The sequence below is a fragment of the Ornithodoros turicata genome, chromosome 8, assembly GCF_037126465.1.
Source record: "Ornithodoros turicata isolate Travis chromosome 8, ASM3712646v1, whole genome shotgun sequence".
Lineage (NCBI taxonomy): Eukaryota > Metazoa > Arthropoda > Arachnida > Ixodida > Argasidae > Ornithodoros > Ornithodoros turicata.
The window spans coordinates 25908451-25930089 of record NC_088208.1 but is presented as its reverse complement, the minus strand read 5'-3'; positions in this window follow the sequence as shown (position 1 = coordinate 25930089).

The window sequence follows — 21639 nt, the reverse complement described above, 5'->3', positions numbered from 1 at the left end:
TCTCGAGCTTCCGGAAGGAGGAAAAAAACACGACACGCACGCGCTTTTTCTCCACGCTGTAACGCCGGAATTCCACTTCCTGTCCAGCATTCCCTGCGTTACCCATTGTCAAATAAGTTACAGCACTGAAACACAAACGTTGCGTAAGCGACAAGAACCGTAGAAGGAAGGTTATTTTTGGGCGCCTTTTTGCAACGGGGCACGGTCATTCAGTGCACTTCTCCGAAAGCGCACAGCCCGAGGGGATGATACCCAGTATCCGTTGCAGCTTTCCGTGCGTGCTTAGTTGCACGTCAAAGAACAGGGATGAAGGAATAGTGGAGGAAAAACTGCGAGGCTCTTTGCTGATATCTCTGTTGAAGTTCTACTCCGTCGAGCAGAAAAGTTTCGGCTTGACGGGGAAATTAGATTTTACTCGGAAGAAATTAAATACAGCAAAATAACCAGAGAATAAAAAAAAATGTGTTGCTTCTTTTGGGCATTGTGCCAAAAGCGTGAAACTTTATTTTTAATTTTAATTCCGTGTTAATTGTAATTCCGTTAATACCGTAACTGTGGCTTTGAGCTCCGTGGGCGTGGACAGAAGACAGCAGGAAAGAGTGAGGCACAGGAGGGGGGGGGGGGTTAGTATGCGTCCTAGGCCGGCTTCTGGGGGAAGAACTATTGTGCCGACATTCGTCTGGGAAGTCTACCGGAAAACCCAGGGAAAGCCTCAGACAGCACAGCCGGTGCCGGGATTCGAACCCGCTTCACCCCCCTAATCTCGGCGTAGAAGGCGATCATCATAACCACTACGTCACGCGTTTAAATGCTGTAGTTTTATAGGGCCATTGTTTTGCGGTATTTTTTTTTTAATGACGTGGTCACTGTCACGTGCTCCTATAAAGGTGTTACGGACGGACCTACAACTTTGGTGAGCACGATAGAGTATCAGTTTGAAATGAATAAACGTTGCCGTATATTAAATTAGGATTAAATAATGGAAGACGACCGTGCTGAGTGCATGAAGATATTTTCAAAATGTTCTACGTTCTTCGTTTCTGAGCAGCCGATAGGGAAGTCAGTGCGAGGTAGGGAAATAATCGTTCGTTATATTTGGTATCGATTAATAAATTGATGCACGCCGTCGCTCACGGCAGTTCTCGTCCAATCGCGCAAACACACTTCAGATCTATACACCGAGTGTCTGCAGTGTAGGCCCTCTTTGGCTTTGATTGAAGGCCCGCTGGCTAAAAGAAATTAAATTTTTCACTGCAGAAATGGGAAAATTATGGGGATTCTAGGAAGGCCACGCCTCCGTGAGCATGCATTCTGTAAAACAAAAATAATCAGTGTATTTTGGTATCATTTCTTTTATACCCTATCCTGTTTACGACATCCATCTGAGAACTTTGTGTTATCTCATTAAAAATCCTTGCTGCTATTGCCCCTCTTTGCTGTGGTTCTGACGCGGTACATGGCTTCACTAGCTTCACTATCTTGTAGTGCTAGTCGATGCTCATATCCGGTGTAGCAATTGCACGACCCGTGCGTATGCGAACGGCCGGCGGGAACGGGACAGGACCATAGAACGCGAATGACAAAGACGCCGCAGTGATTTTGTCCGGAGTTCTTCGTCTTGGCACGATTTCACATGGTGTGGTACGAAGGATGCTGTGAAAAGTCCTAGTCATGAAGTGTAATGGTTTGTGTTTCGCGATGCGTTGGTGGGACAGAGCGCATACACGGCTCGGGTTCACTTTGCGGCTTCCAAGACTCTGTGGACGACAATCATGTAAACGATGACACGAGGCTTAGCGATGCCGTGGTGCCATTAGAGATTTGAATGCCGAGATGACCACATCGTGAGCTGGCGCACAAAAGTAATTGATAACAGCTGTGTCAGTGGACGGTATCAACCAGTGGCCATCATGTTGTGAGTACAGGGGTTTGCCCTTTTTATCAGGTTATGTCTCGAGGAGCAAAACCCATAATTAATATCACGGATCGTTCGTCGTTGTTGCTCTGCCATAACAAGAGAGAGGGAGAAAGGCAAAGTCTCGTTGTGCAAGTATGGTAGTGCAAGCCACTGATTCGTGATATCCTTTTCTGGATTGGATTGGATTGGACTGGATTGCATTGAAACGAAAAATAACGTGTTTCCACAAATACTCTTGAACGCTTATGATTGACTGCACAACGACCACAAGGGTCTTCCTTGGGTTAATGATGACGTGACAGGAAAGAAAATGGACGAATGAGAAAGGGGTAGTCTGTGATTTCTCATGCATGCTTGTGCAGTATTTATGCATACCTCTCTATTTAATGTGTATTAACTCCTAGCAAGGCACTGAACTTTGTGGAACACACATATTTGCCACAAGTATTTGGCAGTGCTTGTCCCATTATTTTCGGACATGGCAACTTTCGTTTCTCAACAGTTCAAGAAAATATGACAGCAAATGTCCAATGCATGTGTGCGTGACTTTCTTTCAATGCTGAGCTACGCATGTACTGTATATGTAATGCACATATATTGCAACTCAAAACATAATATTGCATTACAGCTGGTTGGTGTTTGTCGTCCCTTAAAGTTGCCTCCCATCTAGTCAGGTGTGATGTTGTTGAGATATCGTGCGAGTGATCGTTGCAGAGAGATAAGATACGTTTTATCCGTATATCTGAGGTCGGAATCAACATGAATTCATATCCGTGCGAGTGCTGTTGTGAAAACCGAGAAAAAAATCGCAGTACTTTTTACCTAAACAACAGAAATCCAAAAATTGTGATTCACAACAAGCCAAATTTTGAGGGAAGCGCAATCGCTTTTACGCGTCACGCTGTATAACGAACTGCCCTCTTAGTACGAATACCCGTGCGAGGATGCGACTTCATCTGCGACCCGGACGTCCTACTGTAGACCAACCATCACCAACGTTGATGCCACGAGCACAATAGGAAGCGAAAGAACGAAGAGAAGCACATCGCAGAAACCATTCCAATTACTATACCGAACAACCTTGTTTGTTCCTTTTAACAACGTCCCCTAAATTTATCCAAGTTCCTGTCCGCACAAATGTTGTCCATTGTTACTGAGGCCGATGCGCTCAACTGTTTATCCGATGCGTTGAATAAGGGTTAGACAAAGCGTCGCGCTCACAGGAAGTAGGTCAGAGTTGGGATCGGAAAAGCATCGCCTACCAGAAATAGCGAAGACGCGATTATACCACGTAATGAGGTGAGAGGGGAAGTGAAAGAACTGCTTTTTGAGACAACGGGTAGGTGAAAGCGCCACCTTATGTCTTCCAGTTATGTCGTCGGACGGAACACTCTCCCTCTACTTTCATAACGTAAGTGTGTGAGGCGAACGCCGCCATGTGGTGGGCGTCAGGAGAACTAATGCTATATCTATCGTAGATGATTAGGGAGCGATTTTTTATTGGTTTACGTTTTGTTTTCTGCAGTACTGGATATTTGGAGAGTACCTGCGGAAGGTCTATGGATGTTTTGGAGGAGCCAATGAGGGTACCTACGCGAAACCTATGTTGGGAGGGGCCTATGGGGGTACCAATGCTATGGAACTAAATGGGGGCAAAAATATGAAAGTTCGTGGATGGAAGGATGGATGGATGGAAAATAAAAATAAACGGTAGTTCCGCAAACGTGAATCCGGATACTTTGTGAAATTTAAAGCTGACTCCTCAGTGACCGCTTACAGTATTGAAGGATAAATTAACGAGAAAAACTGAAATGTGACGAAGAACTAAGAGAAGGAAGAAGAACGAGAGTTCCGCAAACGTGAATCCGGATACTTTGTGAAATTTAAAGCTGACTCCTCAGTGACCGCTTACAGTATTGAAGGATAAATTAACGAGAAAAACTGAAATGTGACGAAGAACTAAGAGAAGGAAGAAGAAGATCGAGCGATACTGTAGAGCGACGAACTCTGAATGGCCACCGTCCCATCAGCATCTTCCATGCAGTAGTATCGTTCATCTCGTCACCCCATCGCTTTTACTTCTTATTGTCTCATCCCTTCATCCTCACTTGAACCGACCCATTGACCCGTGGCCTATTGCCTTTTGTTGTGTGCTGCACCAGGTAGAAGAAGAAGGAGGCTTTCTTTCTGTTCCACTGGTATCCCTAAGCTTTAGAACTCCATGAACTGAACCCCTGAACTATTTGACTGGAGTGCGGAAGGCCTCCGTTGCACTGCATGTGGGTGCCACTGCCCTAGGACCCTGACAACACCGGAAGGCCGGTCGTTCAGTGCCACCAACTCCGATTGCAGGCGGCCACGGACTTGAGTTAGCGTGCACAGACAACCAGAGGATGTGCTTCACATCCTCTGGTTGCCTGGAGGCCGCTTTCCAGACCTCGCGTAGAACCCGGCCACTGAATGGGACATTCAGTCGGAAATGATGCAGTGGAGGATGTACCTCATGCGCATGCGCATGGACATCCTCCTCCTGTCGTCGATGCATCTTCGAAAACACGTGTTCTATCTATCTGACTGTGTAGAACCTGAGGACTGTGCTACACTCATGACATGACCCATGGGAGAACAAACTTATTTCCCATAAGGCTGGGGGCCGCAGGAAAGACCACAGGCTGATCAACAGGTCAAGGCGGGACCCAGCGCTCTGGCAGCGGCTTATATTAAGAAATACAGCAATGGCAAGCCACGGAAGCTTGGTGGAGCCTGGAGCTTTGTCGAGAGACAGCCCGATATTATGGATATCGACGCAGTCGTGTGTCATGATGCGAGGTATAAGGCGGTGGTATCATTGCTTTCGTAACACGGCCATTGGGCTAGCGTAGCTTGGGTTATGCATTAGATGTTGCATCTAGAACTCGTAATCACATCTGGACGTCCTGTACAAACACTCTTTACAGCGTCACTTTCCGACGACACAGTCAGACAGCATTGCAGAACTACTGGAAGGTAGACCGTGAATTCGTGTTCAATATTCAATCGAAATGTATATATAGACCGGTTTGGACGATCGTGATTGCCGGTGGTTGGTTACGATACGCCTGCCCACGATGTGCCATTCCAACGCCAAGACTTCCCGTTGGGAAGGACTAGGACCATGAAAAGATGGGCGGCCTATTCTTCTTGTCGGCCAGCGAACCTTTGCAGCGCGAGACCTAGGCAGCCGAAACAAAAGAAACGGTGGCCCCATTCCCAGGCAGCATTTGGACCTGACCTAACGTTGCAGCCAAATGGACAATTAATGGCAGTGTCTGTGTCGGTAATGCTCGGGAACCATCAATGTAATACACCTCTGTTACTGTTACGGATCCCTATCCGGTCAACCTCCGCTACGCTACCACATTGACCTCATGATCGCTACACCTTCTACAGGATGCCCACGCGCAGAAAGTTCGTTTTTTTTTGTTCGTCCATTTGTTTCACATTAACTCTGTAATCCGGATAGAGGGATTTCCTCGATTTCCGATTTCGAATTTGATTTGTCTCGTGGGTGAGTGAGGCTGAAGAAATCATCCGTGGGGGTAACAAACCTCCACTATTGCGCCCGGCTTACAGACTGTACAGGTTTGCGTCTCGTGGCTTAATTCACGGTGAATAACCCCCCCCCCCCCCCCAAAGAAAACCCTACGGAAAGAAGCTCAAGTTAGATATCAGAACGCTGTACCGCGGGATACGTATTCCACAGGGAAGACCAAACTTTATGAAAAGGCCACAGAAAGAACATAATGTGAAAACAACACGACAAAAAGTAATTGTAATATTGAGCAGAAAATACCGATAGTACTAAGCGCTGAGTAAGGTTCTATAAAGCCGAAGAAGTATTTTAAATACAGTGTTCAGAGTACGACACTCAAGGTAATTATACTCCCTATATGCTATTCTCACACACAAGACCAGTGTTGTTACCGAGGCAGGTCACGTCTGACGTTTCGCACGCGCAGCATACATACTTAGCAGCTCCTCTATGAAAACGAAGGGTTGCAGAAAAACTCGAGGAAGTGGGGGAGGAAGTTCAGTGGCACAAACGAACGGGGCTTATCTTTGTATAGTGTGCCATGCCGTCAGGGTTGATTTTAAGACACACACACACACTTGAACTTACCCTTATTTAGATATCTTGGCCTCAATGCGGGGTATTTGTTATTCGTCCATCTCGCGGCTATATTGGGGTACCACGCGTAACCGAAGCAATGCTATCATTTGCGTTTTTTTTTCTTTTTCTGTCAGGTCATTTTCCTGGAACTGTATGGAAAGTCCGTGCGGTGTTGCGGTACTGGGGAGAGAAGAGCATCGATGCATTGTCACGTTCTATTATGGAGCACTAGCCTCTGTGATTTGTTCGCTGCCTTTATTAGGTCATTGGCGGTCGGATCACACAGTTCCCATCACTATCGTCATCAGCGTTTGTCATCGGATCATCACACAGTGGTGCGTGACATGTTTTCCTAACAGGAAATACTGAGTTACTGTCACAAAGAAGAGGTCGTGTTATAAGGAGAAAGAAACAGTGTTCACATCTGTATTACTAGAAAGCTGATATCCGAGGGTAACGGGTATAAGTTGTTGCTGCTGCGAAAAAGAATGATCCGATTTATAACTGAGTCTGGAGAGTACGAGGATACTGGTGCGCTTTTCAGGGATTGTCGCGTTTTACAAACGGAAGATATTTACGCGTATCGATTAGTGAAAAAAAAAAAAAAAAAAGAGATGACCAATGACACAAATTCATTCATCAAGAATTATTGTCTAAAGATTCGTATAACTGTAGATTTACGGGACATTTTGTGGCTCCTTTAGTAAAAAGTACTTATGGTACCCGGAGTTTGCGTTACTTCATTCGTTCCTATTACAATCGCTATGGAACTGCTTTGAAAACAGTGGCCAGTAAGCGCCGCACTTCAAAAATGAAATGAAAGTACAGTGGCTCGAAAAACTCCATCTCCTTCTTTTCCCCTCTGGTGGTGGTTGTACATATTTATTTTTACTACATGTTTATGTGTGTGTGCTTACTCATCGTATGTTCTTACGAAGCTCAGGCCCTTTTCCTTTTAGCTGCCGTTGTCGCAGCGTAACAAATAAATAAATAAATACAAATATGCCCAGAAGCGCAGTAAAAAGCGCCATAGAAAGCGATATCAACATGAGGAAGGAACAGAAGGTCCCGCCGTTCCTCGTTGGAAATTGTGAAATTTTTAACTGTTCCTTGAAGTTTCACTTTCCCACGTGCATAAATAGGCGTCATTCATGGTTGCATGCGTCTGATGATCGTGTTCCTAAATTAAAAAGAGAGGAAGGGAACAGAAAAAACAAAACAAAAAATTATGTTGCCGGTAAATACAGACTGCAAAAAAGAAAGAAAGAAAAAAACAAGGAGGTCCCGTGTATTCCGAATGAAAAGAAAGGCCGACGTTACTGCAACGTACAAAATGCACAGAAATGTTTCTAGGTATAAGCAAAGAAAAAAGAAGAGGGAAAAAAAAACCTTTCCATAGTCTTGCAGTGCTCTCTTGCTCTAACAGTGCATGTGTCGCGTAAATATGTGGAGGAACGTGTTCAGGATTTTCGTGTTATGGGGACGTTGCTTCTGTACGGGATGTACGACACCTATACGACCTATACCACTTGGCTATAATGTTGTGTCCATTCATGTAATATGCATATTCGTATCGTTTTTTTTTGTGTGTGTGTGGGGGGTGGGGAGTTGTGCCTGAGGGATATAAGTAGGGGTGGTGGTGGCAGGGGTGAAAAAATATCGCAACAGTATATGCACTTTTTCTTTCTTCTGTTGTCAACCCATTGTTGCTTATCCTGTGGGGTCTTACCACAGTGTAGAGCAGGCAGGGCGTGGCAGGCATCATCCCGTGGATTTTTTTTTTCCACTTTCAAAGAAGTCTCCGAAGAGACTGTGCACCGCCTAGTGTACAAATACATTGAGCGTCTAAATACGGCACCTCTTTGGGTGTACCGTGTTCCGCGTTGTGACGACGCTGGTTACCTTATGAATGATTCAACGTAATTCGGTAATGCTTGCCTAAGCTGCCCTATTTCCGCAAGGACGTCAACACTCTTCACACGTATCATGAGTCATCTACAGGAGAGGTTGACGTAACATCGCAGACTTATTTAGTCAGTGTCACTTTCACTCCCAGAACTAACGGCATCCACATGTTCTGGTTTATTGATATCTCAGGTTCCACGTGAACGTGGGGTCTAAAGTAAATGCTTATTGTACGGCCTGTCAATGAATGAATGAATGAATCGATCAATCAACCAACACAATTTATCGTCGACAACGACGCGCCACTGCCGCGACGCGTGAGCACACAGACGGGCCACTCCTATGGACAGCGTCATGAAGAGAGGACATTAAGAGGCACGAAGCCAATCTGGTCCTCTGTGACATTCTATCATTGCCGGTCAAGACTCATGCAGAGGAACACCACTTCCTCTGGATTGCAATGTGATGTCACCGTGCTGGTTCGTTGTGTTGTGGAATCTCACGATGTCATCTGTAGTTTTCGTCAACTCGGGACTCCGTCACCGTAAGAGCCAACAACAACACAGACATCATTTCCATTGGTTTGATGTAACCATTCCCTGCCTAAAGCACAAGTTCCGCCTATCATCGCGTACGAGACGAGAGCCGTAAACGCATCTAATGAATCGCTTGACAGCTTTCAGGAACCGGAGTTTCCTAATCGGGATGGCTTACTTGCTCAGTCAAGCGCCACCATTACAGCACTTTCGCTTGAAAGACTTCATCGCATGCGATATGTACAACATCTGTGGCTTTCCAGTGTGCCGAATGCGGCGGCAAGCGAATATGCGATGAACGGGGTGAGAGGCGTCCTTCAGAACAAATGTATATATATCGAGGTCGCCCGTCGTGAACAGTAGTATACGGTAATGGGGTCATGTTCATGTAATATATGTTCATATATAGCAGCCCTCACAGAATGGTGTTCGACCTACTCTTATTACGGCTGTAGATGAAACTATAAGCTATACCGTGGTTGTCGTGTAGACTTGAGGACCTCTCTAACACGCTCGAAATGAACCAGGAGCTCCAAACGTTTTTGCGACGCAGCTGTGGGTGGGTTGGGTGGGGTGATGTAGGGGGAAGGTGCGGTCAGCCTGCCCTGGAGTGGCGGCTCGGTGCACCCAGGGGAGGGAAAAGAGGGGAGGATGAAGGAGGGAGGGGAGCGATGATGGTGGCACAGGAGAGGGAGAGGTGTGCTAGCCCTCTTGCTCTGGGATTTGAGTAGTCCAACAGAACTACCCATAGCGAGCATCCCACAGTAGCCTTCATTTGGAATGCTCCCTGCAGTGGCGTAGCAACGGGGGGGGGGGGGGGGGCACGGACCGACCCACACCAATCGTGCACATCCGAGAACATAATATATGGGGGGGGGGACCAGTGTGCCGAGCGCGAAAGTTCTTGCAGTCCATGGCGTCTATCTCAGCCGCATTCTTGAATGGTTTTCAAAGTATGAGCTTTTCAAAATACTTCCAATCTCGTCGCACCGCCTCATTGGTCACGACAGCCTATGTACGTGTAATCGTATTGTGAACGTCCAAATCACTATTTTCGTTCCTTTTTTTGTTTCACCCGCAGTTTGCAGTGTACACAAGTATGTGTGTGTTGTCGCACACAGGATCAGCGGCGGGACGGGGGAAGTGGGGTGAGTTTTCGTATCGAGCCGCCCCTACCTTGGAGGTCTGGCTACGCCACTGGCTCCCTGTACCACAGTAATAACTACCAGGATTATTGGAGAAATTATCCCCCATCTATCCGACGCAGCTGTCATCGGCGCGACGTTACGGACATACTCTTGAAATAACAAAGGTGAGGGCGGGGGTGGGGGTGGGAAAAGCCTAAAGGTCAACCAACGAATCACGCAAGCGCTTGAAGCGAATGGGAGAGGGGACTTGCAGCTGAGGAGCTTCAGGACATCATATATGGCCACATTTTCCTTCTCTCACGTTTTCTAAGGAGATGATTCCAGTCGCATCTAGTATTTTTCGACTCCTTTGTCTTGCGTTGCTTGCTGATCGACGTAACTATGGGGCTTATTCACATCACATGTCACCCACAGAGAGGCGCCACAGTCGATCGGATTTGTCGCCATAATGCACGTTCTGAAGTCCTGACCGCCGAGACCTTCACTCTTATCGCATTCGCCGTTCATTTGGTGTCTCTAAGTCCGTGCAGTGTGCGAGCATTATTTGTGCCATATCTCACTAATCCCCATGTTTTTAAAATTAATATAGCAGCGAACGAAAACTGAAACCCAAACTTCGCCGGACGTACACCACGGCGACATTCTCGCATTTTCCAAGCTAGCGCCCACTCGCGGGGTGACATCAGTGACTAAATCCTATGTGAGCCATTTCTTGCGTTTGGTTGCCAGCAACATCATGAAGGTGACAAAAAAGAAACGGTAGATCATTATTGAAACCAAGTGTTGTTACTGTGGATTTATTCGCGGTTGTCTCTCGACTTAGACGTTTTTGCACAAAGCTCTTTCTGAAAAAGCTAATTGGCGGAGTTCAACATAAGTAGCACTACCCGTTCAAATGAAACAGCTTCGGGCGCAAGGTAAAGCGAATGTAACGCTCCCCTTAGCAACACGGCCTCCAACAAGGCCATACACACATCGTCGCCGACCACCACTGGAGAGTGAGACAGTGAAGGATTATGCGTGGGACCAACTTTTATTATTGCACTTACTTCGCCCCACATCCGGAAGGAAGGCCGGAGCAGCGGAAGAGGGGGTGACGGCGTTGCTTCCGGGTTCCTGTTCCACTTGCAACACTTAGCCGATCTCAACACCAGCCCTGTTGGGCTCAGCGACGCCCTCTTTGCCTGCGGAAAGCCCCTAGACGTGCGGTCAAGGAAATCGGGACGGGGCACACTTTGAAGAAGAGCACGGAGAAGAAGTCATGCAAATCATTGGCCCTTACCGGGGCAGTGTTGACGCTGCTTGACACATTGGCTTCCTTCCCGCACCACTGAAAATTAAGGGAGCGAGAGTTTCCTACCAGACACTGACACTGACCTTCGCCTTTAGACGACACTGTATAAGGTTGTTTCGTGTGATTAAAGCGTGTTGTGACGTTTACATTTCTTTGTTTGAACCGACGAGGTTATTAATAGAAATAACATAAGTCTCGCGGCTTCAATATAAGACACTGTGGCATTATAGTAGAAAGTAAAAATTATGATATTGTAGAGGGACGCTAACGTATCGTAGATAATAAAAACAGCAGCACCGACCACGCGTCCGGCGACCGTAATGGACATTGGACTGGGCAGTCTTATCAGCACCGCTAATTAAACAAGTTTTGTCTTCTTGGTCTCCTGTCTTGGTCTCGGAGTCCGGGTGCCGACTTTGCAGTCTGGGTGTTTTCCCTGGCTTTTCCTCAGGCGCTTTAAGACAAATGTGGGCACAGTTCCCTATGAAGTAGGCCCAGGACGCACGATGCCCCTTCAATGGTCGTGAAGTTGCCCGCCTAAGCGTGGCCGTCTACGGCAAGCAGTTCCATGACGACCACCAGCACAACCTCTTCCACAACATTATTTCTCGCGACGCTCTTGGCTTCGCAGCAAGGAACTTGCAGATCGATCTTCCATAGTGGCCATAGATTTCGACCTATTATTCAGTCAGTTGGTAGGCATATTGAGTTGTAACTATCACGTTTTCTGCAGTACAGTATTGCCGCTATCTGTCTTGTCAGGCAGGGGACACAGCTTGTACAGTAGTTGTCCTACTTGATGACAACGCAAACGTCTTGCCGACACGGGCGAACAGGAGCGCAACCGAAGACAACGACGCAGGAGACGGATACACGGTGCTCACTACCAACAATCTTTATTACCAAAGAGCGGCAATCTTATAAACATCCAAAACAAGAACCCTCCCCTGGAATCCCAAACAATCTAAACCCTCCTGTTTGGATGTTTAGAAGATTGCCGCTCTTTGGGTAATATATATTGTTGTTATAGTGAGTTCCGTGTGTCCGTCTCCTGTGCCCTTGTCTTTGTTTAAACTCCCATGTCTTACAAACACGCGGAGAGGTTAGCCTTACTCGAGTATGTCTTGCCGGCATTGCGTGCAGGAGCATGATGACGCGGAGCCGTAGCGACGGGGGGTCGAGAAGGGCAGCCGCCTCGAGCGCCAGAGAAGGCGCCGAACGGCAGGCCCTGGCAGGTTGTTTGTACAGTATAAAGCGGGAATGAAGAGAATTTGAATTTACGATCTCGGCAGTGCGAATGAGTGTTTTCTTTTCTTTGTTTACAGAGCTTCTGACGGCAGTGATTGAGAGAGAGAGAGAGGGGGGGGGGGGGGCGCAAACTCGCCTCGCGACGGCTCTGCGATGACACGACCATGCGCAAAGTGACCTGGGCGGTCTCCAGAAAAATGCTGAAGCTGCTTACGCTCCAGTGTGAGGGGACAACAGTACTGCGACCGGTAGTAAGCGTAATAACCGTTCACCAGCAGAGGTTGCCCTGCCGTGTTCGACAGTCACGAAGCAGGAGAAGGCCTGGAAACGAGCTCAGTGGCGGTCTCCCTGCAGGACCTCGATGGAACGATAGTCCTGGTGCCCCTTATGCGAAAAGAGGGGTTGACTGCTGTCTTGCGCTAAATGAAAGGCCGGGACCGATGGGAAGGCCAATACGGGGAAAGCTTGTGCATGTTGGGTTCCTGGACCGCAGGAACTTGACATGCGGGTAGTGCCATTCTGTCAATAACCGCGTCCCCGGACAGTACTGCTGGTGTGTTCTGCCCAGGAAGATGCCTCTAATGGATGCACGAGGAGGATCATCGCTGACGCGTACCTGAGTGGACCACGGCGTACCGAGACCGGTACGATGCGGAAGAGCGACGTGAAATGCCGGGTCGCTTGCATAATCCCGGAGTGTCGCTGGCTTGAGGAGGCCTGAGTCCTCAGAGGAAACGAGCGCCCTACCTTCACGGGTGGCTTGCGGAGTAGTCCGTGGGTAGTTACGAAGCGGTCGTAAAATTTGGGCGGTGAAAGACCGAATCGTGTACCGGATTCCGGTGTCCGTTGGTCGGGTCTCCAGATGTAGAGGAGGTGATGCCCCTCTACATGGAATGTGCGGATGGGCCAAATGTGCTGGAAAGCTTCTCAGCCCGTGGCCTGAGCCCTGTACCACGAATAGTCACTGTGTGTAGTACGTGGCGGTAGTGGCAGGTCGTAGTCGTAGTCTACTGACCGCAACACCTTCTTGATGTCCTAAATACTTTCACACCCATAACTAAAGCGTCCACATTGTAGTGGTGGCGACGAAAAGAAAATATGAAGATGTTGTCTTCTACATGTAAGAGCCCACTATACATATACGAGAGAGTATAAAGTATTGTTCATGTATCCAGCTCGTCAGATTATCTACTGGTCTCCACAAATGTCTTGTAGGCACCGGTGTCCAACCTAATCGTTCACACTATAGTTTTTCATGACGTTTCAGCGACACGATTTATTCATGTTGGCCAACGGGTATAACTCCTACGCTGTCTTTTTCTGCGTCTGCTGGAATCAACGACTCCACTCTGTTCTTTCTATCTATTTCATCCGACTACACGCTCTTAACTTCATTGACTGGTCCATACTACGAGGCATTTCTAATGCACTTGTCAAGTCTTGATGTGAGGGGGCCGATTTCGCGGTCAAATCATTTGGAAAATCATGTACAGCTTACGAGTGAACGGGGACAGACGGCGTTGAGCCTGCTGTCCAACTAACACACACACCCTTCTGACACAACGGAAGCATGTCACGGCCTGTCAAACGGATCATCAATGTATGGTTGATGTGGCATCGCATTCGTGAGTTGTCAAAACGAGGCTTGCACAACAGGCATTCGCCGCACTTGGGTTATGCATACACAGTCGAAAACAAATATGCGGAAGGATGTGCTCTGTGAATGCCGTGGAGTTCCCCGTGGCCTTGAGCTGACGACGTGTCGTTTCGCGGCGCCTCATGGCGTTGCCTCGTTGCTTCGTATTGTCTTAGAAAGAAAGAAGAATGTATGTCGATGCTGGGCCGGCTGCCCCAGAAACTTAGGGTGCCGAAATGCCGCTAGTTTGGTTCCAGGAAGAGGAATGCCCCTCCAGTGTCTTGATGAATGAAATCAGACCGTGAAATTAAACAGCTTATTGCCGCTAAACGGCTGTCCAGCATCCGAGCAGTCCGAAGGGCCGAGAGGGCCATCGTTGAACCTATCCACAACCATCTCAAGACTTGCTGTGAAGGGCTCACTGCTCAGGAGTACCACATATGCTCCGTGTTCTCTAGCTCTCTTCATATAGGGAATATTCCGGTGAGGCATCTCCTCTAACCACTATGCACAAACACCTACAATGTGGGGAACCTTCACGAAAGCCCACACCATTGGAGTAATCACTCAAATGGCCTGCGCTTCCCCAAAGGCATTCGGTGCAAGAAGTGGTGGTGCAGTAACAATAAGCACTCCTTCCATTCGCTCACTCACATTTTACCAAGCAAGTTGCGCGTGACACCTTAGCGTACGTTCCCTGTACGTGGGACCGGGTGAGGTATAAGCGTAAGTTCACGTCGGGTGAATGTCAGGTGCTATCCGTCAGCTGCTTCATTGTTGTACATTGTATGCACTGTGCTCGACTTGGTGCTGAGAGGTGCGATACGTGCTAGCCACTTGCCGACCGCTTCCGTTGACTGTTCTCACTTGCCAGAGTGTACGGTTTACTGTGGCAACTAGGGTACTTGTGTGGTGTCACCAGGGGCAGGTCTAGGGGACGTCTGGATGCCCTGACCCCATCAATTTCTGTCGTCACCGAGTGCTTACTTTAATCTTAGGCAGTGTATATAGCATGCTGTCCTGGACTGGACTCCTCTGCAGCACAAACATCCTGGATCCGGCCCTGGAGTCACAGAAGGCGGACGTCAAGCGTCCTTAGCGCTTTGTACATCGCTAGTGTGAGTGATAATTAGCCATATGAGTGTTTTATGTGTAGCTATTAGGGTTAAGCAGCCCGTGAAACAATGACCCCCCCACTGGCCCCTTGCTTGCGTTTCTACCTGACCCGATTGCACTTTCCTGGATGCGGGATGCTTTTCGCGGCACCCTTCTTTCTAACCGCAGCGTATTTGGCGCTGCAATCATAATACCTCGGTCGTGATGTAATCGTGATGCCTTATTTTTACTTTCCGTCGGTCAGTGTTTATTTTCATCGTATGTCGCAATAGCACTTCCTGTGGAACTTCCGTTTTTTCTTTTCTTTCTGATTTCTTTGTCCCTATTACACAAGAGCAGTCTGCTATTACCTAATCGTTATCGTTGCAACCAATCACGACTTTCACTTCCTTCCTTATCCAGTATCTTGGCATCAGTACAGAGCTTCACATCTTGCACGTACATGGGCTGGTTTTGTGCTGCAGAGGGCTACAGATCTGTGTAGATTATTGCATAACGAAGCAAATTAACGATGCCTGATAGTGATAAGCACACATCTGACGTGTTCGTACATACAGAATCGTTTGTACAGCCATATCTTTGGCAGGCTTATCAGCGGATCTGGTACCTGAACGCAGTGCTATCACGATTTGCTAAATAAAACTCTAAACAGAAACAGCAACTTTAATTTGGTGATGATATACCATCATTCGCCGTTCATACCGTCGTTCGACATAAGGCTGTACTATAGGTAGTTCCGTAAATACATTGCTTCGTTTATGATCCTTTGACATCTGCGTTGGTAAAACTTTCCTAATGATGCTAGTCAGGGACGTGCAGGTACTTTGAAAACGCATTTAAAGTGCGATACTAAGCATCAGGATGAAAATAGAGTAAAGATATAGTGTAGAGGTACTGAGAAAGGAAACTGTTTCCAATACATGCATTATGTAATGCTCAAAGGAATTTTGTAGCTGCGGCTATTTCTGGTCATATATTGCGAAGGAGGGTTCATAGCGGCGTCTAACGAGCCCGATTCCACGACACGTTGTCTACATCTATCCCAGGGATGTCTGAAAGTGAAATTGTAATATGTTTCTTCTTATGTTTGCCGTTATGCAATTTTGCAGGGCGAGCGCCTTGGTTGTTCCTTGATCCGGTGACTATCCACTCCTCCTCTGCGCCGCTCCTGATTTGGCCATCTCAGATTCCGGAGAGACCAGCTCCCGTGGCACTGTGGTTAGGTTGGTCGCTTTCCACGCCGGGACTGGGATGTGACACGGGTTCGAATCATGGCACCGGCTCTGCTGTCTGAGGTTTTCCCTGGGTTTTCCGAAGTCCTTCCAGGCGAAAGTCAGCCCAGGACGTATATTAACCCACTCGTTCCTGCTGTCCTCTCTCCATTTGTCCGTGCCTGTACGCCGCTGATAGCCACAGTTGCTTCGTGGCGCTAACGCTGATTAAAAAAATCAGAGCAAAATGAAAGATAAAGTAAAGCGACATACTTTCCGAAAATGCTTTTCCTGCTGTTCCCGTGTATACGCATTGTTTGGCTTCATTTAGTATTCACCGATCAGGCATAGCGGGAAGGCACTTTACGATCGGAAAATGAATACTACATAAGTATGCTTTCATCGTGAAAAACAAAGAGGAACTGTTACCAATAGGGACGGCGCGGAACGTTATTAGTCCGATACGGAGGGAAACTGGTTTGGGGGCTCTAGTGCTTATTGTCGGTCGCAGCCGCAAACAGCAAAACACGGTGGGTCGTTGATGTAGGCTGTGATTATGTATTTTTCCTTCAGTAGTAGTTTGTCTTGTCAGGAAAAGGTTGCATACGGTAAGCTAGCTTCCGTTCCGGGATATTCGCCTAATTATATTTCCCGAGCAGCAATGAAATCTAACACATCCATTCCGGGATCTAGTGTTCCGTGTTTTTTTTTTTTCTCAGCTCATGCAGTTCTTAGAATACACACATGACAGTATAAGAAGGTGCCACCTCCGAAACGTCAACGACTTTTTAAAGTATTTTTTAACACTTTACATCCTTAACCATGTAATTCATCATTCCGCTTTTAAGTTCTTTAACAAATCACTAAAGTTTTAATTTCCTCGCAAACTTGTAAAATTTATGTATATTATGAAGAGAATCATCGCCATCGCAATCGTCACTCTTCTTGATGACAGCCTGGGTTCACGAGCCTGTGGTTCTGCTAATTTGCTCTACCCAGCAGTAAAGGATCCAGGTGGGTTGGGGGGGGGGGTGAGGCGATCGCCCCCAAAACGTCAGTTTATACATTGAATTTCCCTCTCTCCCCTCCCCCACTACGCGCTTCGACAAAGAAAGCGCCCCCCCCCCCCCAAAAAAAAAGGAAGAAAGAAAACCTACAGTCTGGATCCGTCCCTGGCTCTACCCTGCTTCAGTAAACCATCAATCTCTATCTCTCTCTCCTTCCAATTCATAATTTCTTCTTCACAATACATTTACATATTCTTGGAATGCTTCTAGTGTGTGTTACTTTACTGAGCTTCTCGCAAGATGGTTGTTTATTTATTTCCGTTCATTCTGGTTTGGTGGGAGGGATCACCCGCACAATCCTGTTCTGGATTGTTGGGTCCATGTATTATTCAATGAAGCGTCTTGAATCGTGACGCAGCTCAAGTTGCAGATTGCAAAGCGGGTATCTTACAGCTACGAATGTTACGCGATGTTTTTTGTTTCCGTGTTATCACCGCGAGGCAGCTGTGGCTGTGAGGGATGTACAGAGCGGGCAGTAGGAATGGATGGGAGATAGGAGGGTTAGTACCCGTCCCGGGCGGACTTCAGGAGGAACTGCGCCACCGGGAAAACCCGGCGAAAACCTCACAGAGCTCGACATCGTCAGGATTTCTCTCTGTGGGGGGTATTGATTGTCTTCAAATCTCATAAATCCGTACTCATCATCATGCGAGTGACAAATCTCCGATAACTGACAATTTGCGATTTTCACGGAGACTTCCTAGTGGTTTCAAGTAGGCAAATAAACCGTGCCGATGGCTAAAGGAGATCAGGATCACTTCCGCTTTCTCATTTGCTTCCGCTGTCTGTAAATGTAGCTGTCTGTACAGTGTAATGCGGTGATCTTGGAAGCGTTCGATTTGCACGTGGGGATGGGCACACGTACACTTCCTGGATCGAATGGGGGTTACGTAACAATCTGAGTGCTACCGTAATGCGTGCAGCGCCGGGGTATCGTGATGGACTACTATTTGAAGCGCGCTTTTAACATTATGCGCGAGCAGGGGAATTCTAAGGAAGACAAAGAGAGGGACACCGGTTAGTTATGAAGCACACTATATGGCTGTCATGGGGTAAGTTTCTTAAAAAACGAAGTTACATTTGCCGCGTTAAAGTAACTTAGTTATTTTACAGTTTCCTTTTATGAGGATATAATTGGGGGTTTACGTCGCGAGACAACTGATATGAGGTAGATGAAGAGATAATGCCCTATGGCATTTACCAGGGAGTTTGCCTAAGGGCCACAACAACCATCCTGGCTCCCTTTGAGTATGGAATGTCAAAATTTGAAGAATTTTTGGGTTGGGAAAGAAGGCTGTAGGCTTAAAGCGACGCACAGCAGGCACAAGCAAAGTGAAGCCATTCAGCGTGGAACCTATCAAGTTCAGCTGATGTCTCTACTTTATCGCTAGAATAGCGCTCTAAAGAACGACAATAAATTTCCTGAAACAGAACTACAAAACAACGTTCGGGATTTGTGGCGTGGAAAATATGGCAGAACTTGAGTAACCTAGTTACAGTATCTTTTTACAGTTACTTTGACCGAAGTCTTAAGTAGTTTCAGTTACAAGAATTAGTTTGATAGAAAAGTAACTACAATAGTTACAGTTAAAACTTACTTTCGCAGTAAGTAACAATAGTTACAGAAAAGGTACAGGAGGTGGAGGTACATGTTATATTGTACTCTGCCGCCCTGCGGCCTGCATCCAGGGACCCTACGGACTGAATTGGCTGAACCCTGATGCAAGTCAATGATGTGACGGCTGTAGCAGCCTGCTGTTCTCTCTTGCCATCCGAGCCCCTCCAATCTACTTCACGAAGAATGATGCACAACAACTACAGATATAACATATATGTACGGATATCACATCAGCGGGGACTCCTGGTTCAAGGTAACTAAGAGGAACGCATCCTTTTTGTTGTCGTTAATTGGCATGAACTTTGACTCCAGAGTTGGGTTAAAGTCAGCCAAAGCGCGCTATGTCCCTTTTACTATCCTGTCAGAACTTAAGCCCCAGAGCGGGGGTTAAAGTCAGCTAAGGTAAACTATGTCGCCTTTACTATCCTGTCAGAACTTGAGCGCCAGAGTGGGGGTTAAAACCAGCCAAGGTGCACTACGTCGCCTTTACCATCCTGTGAGTACTTGAGCGCCAGCGTTGGGGTGAAGTCAGCCAAGGTGCTGTATGTCGCCTTTACTATCCTGTCAGAACCTAAGATCTAGAGCGGGGGTTGAAGTCAGCCAAGGTGCTGTATGTCGCCTTTACTATCCTGTCAGAACCTAAGATCTAGAGCAGGGGTTGAAGTCAGCCAAGGTGCACTATGTCGCTTTTACACTATCCTATCAGAACTTGAGCGCCAGAGTAGGGTTAAAGTCAGCCAAAGTGCACTATGTCGCCTTTACTATCCTGTCAGAACTTGAGTGCCACAGTGGAGTTAAAGTCAGCCAAGGTGCGCTATGTCGCTTTTAGTATCCTGTCAGAACTTGAGCGCCAAAGTGGGGTTAAAGTCAGCCAAGGTGCTCTATGTCGCTTTTAGTATCCTGTTAGAACTTGAGCTCCAGAGTGCGGTTAAAGTCAGCCAAGGTGCACTATGTCACCTTTACTATCCTGTCAGAACTTGAGCCCCAGAGTGTGGTTAAAGTCAGCCAAGGTGCACTATGTCACCTTTACTATCCTGTCAGAACTTGAGCTCCAGAGTGGGGTAAAGCCAGCCACGGTGCTCTATGTCGCTTTTAGTATCCTGTCAGAACTTGAGCTCCAGAGTGGGGTTAAAGTCAGCCAAGGTGCACTATGTCGCCTTTACTATCCTGTCAGAACCTAAGCAACAGAGTGTGGGCTAAAGTCAGCCACCGTGTACTATGTCGCCATTACTATCCTGTCAGAACTTGAGCTCCAAAGTGGGGTAAAATCAGCCAAGGTGCTATATGTCGCTTTTAGTATCCTGTCAGAACTTGAGCTCCAGAGTGGGGTTAAAGTCAGCCAAGGTGCACTATGTCGCCTTTACTATCCTGTCAGAACCTAAGCAACAGAGTGGGGGCTAAAGTCAGCCACGGTGTACTATGTCGCCATTACTATCCTGTCAGAACTTGAGCTCCAAAGTGGGGTAAAATCAGCCAAGGTGCTCTATGTCGCTTTTAGTATCCTGTCAGAACTTGAGGTCCAGAGTGGGGTTAAAGTCAGCCAAGGTGCACTATGTCGCCTTTACTATCCTGTCAGAGTTTGAGCTCCAGGGGGTGTTAAGCCTGACAAGGTGCACTGTGCACCTCCTGTCACTTAATGTGCCATAGAGGCTATTTTACGCGCTATTATTCGGGGGCTATGTTAGAAAGAGACGACAACATAAATACTCCCTCTGCAACGGGTCAACAAACTTTCCAAGCGAACTCCCGGTGTTAGAAAAAGGAATAAAATAAAGATGAACGGAAAGGCATTTTTTTTCTGTTCACGCGCTTCGATATTTCCGTAAATTGTACACCACTGGCAACGCCAACATGAGGGCTCCATCTGCATTCAAGTAACGTCAACGGGTGCGCACGTGTTACACAAACACGACATAACTTAACAGAAAGGCAAAGAAGTGATAGAAATGCTAGGGGTAGACCAGTGCTTCCGTCTTCCGACGAGTTTGCGAACAAGCGACATTACATGCGATCAGTGCGGCAGCTTTCCGCTGCGCGGTGCGGAGCACAAGCGCTGTTGGTTACAGAACCGAAACAATAAGATCAACAAGAACGTTCCTAGGCAGCTCAATGACACATTGGAAACGCACTTTTTTAGACGCTCAAAAATAATGAAATTTACCATTCGGAAAAGTTCTTGCAAAGTAAGATGATAAGAATGCAAAAAAATAAAAAAATAAAAAAATAAAAGGCGATGTCAAGTTGCCGGTGGTGAGTAAACCAAAGAGTGATATTAAACGGTAGAAGCAACTTATTTATCACATATGGTAAACAAGACTTTCGTGCACGAGACTGCACTTCTTCAGGTTACAAAAATATGGTGGGGTAGAATTTCGGAAAACTAAATATCGTCCTGATGTCTGTTGTGCGCTGCTACTTTTTACGATTTTCAAGCATAACGTGCATGATAACATGCACTGTCGCTGCCTCGCCTTTGGCAAATGTGACTTTTGGAGTTATTTCGAATCAACCGGTGAATTCGCGATTCTCAGGAAAATGGCGGAATAGCTCTCTGGCAGTGGTTAGGAGATATCGGATTTTTAACTTGTCATAATTGGCACAAAATAAAACAGAAACAAAGTCTTTACATAAGAAATTTACCGTATACGACTGATGTTGCTGGCATTACGACTGGCACGTACAGTGCACGAGATATGTGGGGCTTTGTTTTAGGACAGCGAATATATCTCAATCATTTCCCAGCAAGCCTGACACCCAGCGCTTTTGCAGCCAGCACAAGGCAGAGAGGAGGA